Source organism: Canis lupus, chromosome 5, assembly GCF_003254725.2.
Source record: "Canis lupus dingo isolate Sandy chromosome 5, ASM325472v2, whole genome shotgun sequence".
NCBI lineage: Eukaryota > Metazoa > Chordata > Mammalia > Carnivora > Canidae > Canis > Canis lupus.
The window spans coordinates 698,239-701,602 of record NC_064247.1 but is presented as its reverse complement, the minus strand read 5'-3'; the positions used below and the strand labels follow the sequence as shown (position 1 = coordinate 701,602).

General features: G+C 58.4%; 2 long non-coding RNA genes across 2 annotated transcripts; one reads left to right on the top strand and one right to left on the bottom strand.

The window, feature by feature from the left end:
• The first annotated feature begins 223 nt into the window (after window positions 1-223).
• LOC112671023 (uncharacterized) lies at window positions 224-2,514 on the top strand. The gene is made up of 2 exons (XR_003143335.3): window positions 224-540; window positions 2,213-2,514. It is a non-coding gene; the product is annotated as an uncharacterized LOC112671023 (long non-coding RNA).
• LOC118354661 (uncharacterized) lies at window positions 1,557-2,641 on the bottom strand. Its single transcript, XR_004815557.2, has 2 exons — window positions 1,883-2,641; window positions 1,557-1,726 (listed from the first exon to the last, which is right to left on the bottom strand). It is a non-coding gene; the product is annotated as an uncharacterized LOC118354661 (long non-coding RNA).
• Window positions 2,642-3,364: the final 723 nt, after the last annotated feature.

Genomic DNA, 3,364 nt, shown 5'->3' with positions numbered 1-3,364 from the left:
ATGAAGACGCTCCAACTGCATCTTCGGGAAGACGAGCCCCCCCTGCACCCCCTTCACGAAGGCTGGTGATGCACTTGGCCTGCACTGACGTCGGCGCCGACTGAGGAGCAGCTGCCCTGTGTGCAGAGCTCTCCTAAGCACCCCAGACCTGACCCAAGCCAGAGGGAGGGGCCGAGGCCTCAGGTCAGGGGCGGAGTTTGCAGGCGGAGCTGGGGCAGAGGAGGAAGGCGAGGCTTGGGGGGAGGCCAGCAGGGCAGGGGGGGGAGGGGCACCAGGCATGAGTGCAGCTAGGGGGTGGCGGCCGGCAGGCAGGTGGGGTCCCTAGCGGCCTGAGCCCTCTGCTCTCCGTTGGCCACTCGGCCGGAGGCTCGAAGCCCGTCTGCGGGGGGCCCCTCTGGCCAGGCTGCGCCTGCCCTGGAATTGGGAAGGGCCCGACAACAGGTCGTGAGGCCTACTCGACGCCGTCAGCGGAGAACCCCCGTGACTCCGTTCCATCTTCTTGGCCCCAGGAGGACAAATAAGCATGGATATGGCCTGCAGGTCGGAACAAACGCACTGGCCTCTGGGAGATGAAGGGGTGGGGGCGGAGTAGGGGTGGGCTTGAGACCGGCTTCTGTGGCCCTTACAAATCTGGGATCCCTGGAGATTGCAAAATAGGGACAAAGGAGAAAGGGTGCGGAGTCGACAGGAGGTACATGTGTTGAAGTTGTCAGGGAGGACCTACACGCTTGCTGCGTGAGTGTGAGTGTGAGTGTGAGTGTGCACACGCACCGGGTGTGGGCCGCCAGCTGCCGGGATGAGCCGGGGGGAGCAGGGGCTCCCCATATTGTCTGAATTCTTGATTAAAACAGTAAACATACTTAATTTAAAGAACTGTCGGGATCCCTGGGTGGCGCAGCGGTTTGGCGCCTGCCTTTGGCCCAGGGCGCGATCCTGGAGACCCGGGATCGAATCCCACATCGGGCTCCCGGTGCATGGAGCCTGCTTCTCCCTCTGCCTGTGTCTCTGCCTCTCTCTTTCTGTGTGTGTGTGTGACTATCATAAATAAAATAAAAAAAAAAAAAAAAAAAAGAACTGTCAGTGGGATCCTGGCTTCTGGTTGAGACTTCTGGAGGGCGTTGTGTTCCCTTTAGAAAAGATTTTTCAAGTCTCAGGTCAAAATCCATTACTTGTTCTAAACTCGGTGTGTAGGTCACAGACAGCATTTAAAAATGAAACGACAAACATTATATGGTTTCATTCATTTGGGGAATATAAAAAATAGTGAAAGGGAATAAAGGGGAAAGGAGGAAAAATGAGTGGGAAATATCAGAGAGGGTGAGAGATCATGAGAGACTCCTGACTCTGGGAAACGAACTAGGGGTGGGGGAAGGGGAGGTGGGCGGGGGGTGGGGGTGACGGGCACTGAGGGGGGCACTTCACAGGATGAGCACTGGGTGTTATGCTATATGTTGGCAAACTGGACTCCAATAAATAAAAATAATAATAAAAAAATAGAAAAAAAATAATAAAAATACAAAATAAAACCGAAACGCACACAAACACAAAGCTGAGCGTTATTTGGTGAAATAAGACAGATTTAATAAGCACGTTGTGCTTTGTGAGGTGAAGGGCCAGCTCTGGGGTCAAACACGGTGCTTTGGGGTGTGGCTGCAGACCTGCTCCTGCTCAGCCGGTTCCTGGGATTCAGACGCTGAGGGACCCCCTGTCCCCCGCCTCCAACTCTCTGGAGCAAAGAGAATAAAGGCCCCAAAGAATCCTTTTTTTTTTTTCTTTTTTCTTAATTTTTTTTTCCTGGTCCGTTGGACCCAAAGCCGCGTTTCTCCCTCTTTTTTCCCAAATGCGCTACGTGCTATGGGTTTGTTGAAAAGGTGCTTCTTACCAGCAGCCTCGGGTGCTATGGAGGCAGTTTTCTCTGCAGAACCGAGAGCTCCCCGAGGGCAGGGCTGCCTCCCCCGCAGAGCTGCGTGCTTGTCCCTCTGCCTGCAACATGGGAACCGGGGATGGAAAGATGCGGGGCCACCTTGTGAGGTCCGTGCAGGAACAGCGTCAGGTTTCCTGTTGACCCAATGCAGCATCGTCAGCAGTGAGCCCCGAGAGCCCACGGGCACAGGCTGCTACTCACAAAACGCTCCATGCGAACGCGCGTGTGACCCGGCGGCAAGCCATCGCGCGGGTCGTCCTGGTCATGTTTCTTCTCTGTACTTTACAGTCTCTGAGGTCCTGGAGCCTGTGACCCGGAGGGACGACCCTGAGTGACAACCGGTTCCTACAGATGGCGAGCGACTCCCTGCGTGGTGTCCTTGAATTCCAGCCAGCAAACCCGGAGCCCTCAGCCCTCCCCGCCTGCTGTTTATCACAAGGTCCCGCAGTGCGAGGACCCTGCCCCACGTCAGCGCAGCGCCGGGTACGGGACCACGAGAGGCTGCCGCTGCAACCTCGGCCTGTTCAGCTGCACACCCTGCTTGCCCGACGTCTCCCAACAACCACAATAAAGGCTTTGTTCTTGTTTTCCTCCTGCCCCTTCTGGCTCCCGACAGACCCTGGTACTCCCCGGGTGGCCCGCTGGGCTGGGGCACACGCCTCCGGCTCGGGGGCGAGACGTTACCGAATGTCCCCTCGGTGGCAGTGGCTGCTGGAGTGTGGGCCTCGCCGTGCCCGATGACAACACACCCCGGGGTCACCCCCCAGCCAGGGTCGCCATGTGAAGTGAGTAGGCACTCAAACCCCCCAGATTACTCCGGATTCGTAAAAGTAGACTCCAGCCATTTGGAGGTGCAGGTCTCCCCCTTGCTAACAGGCCTAGGCCTGCAGGGGACCTGTTCTACGAGCACAGCGGCCCCTTGGACGGTGCTCGGGCTCGGAGTCCGCAGAGCGAAGGCGGCGGTCGGCGTGATCCTAGGGCCTCCTGGGCGAGTCCGCTCCAGACCCGCAGATGGTGGTGGTTTTCGGGGCTGAGCACGTGCAAGGGCATCAGCAAGGTGGGGAGCGACTCTGCAATGGGTCAAGCAGCGGAACAATGCTTTCAGACCTTTTCCAGAAGATTCCGGGGCACGTGTCGGGTGCCGCCCGCAGCAGCAGCTCGCTCTCTCTCACAGAAACGCCGCTCATCCTCCCTGCAGGGGCCAGTGGGAAGCTCCTCGGGCCCGTCCGCTCCAGCGACGGTCACGTTGGAGGCTTCGTGCGGTGAGAACGACTTGGCGGCAGGGAACTGTCATCTCGTTTCTGAAGCTCCGGGAGCTCGCCCGGTGGCCAGGGCTCCTCCCGCGGGTTTGGACACTGTGGCGATCTGTTGGGAGACAGGAATGTCCCGAGACAGCAAGGGAAGCGCCTAACGTCGCAGCGAGCCCGCTGGCCCCAGCTG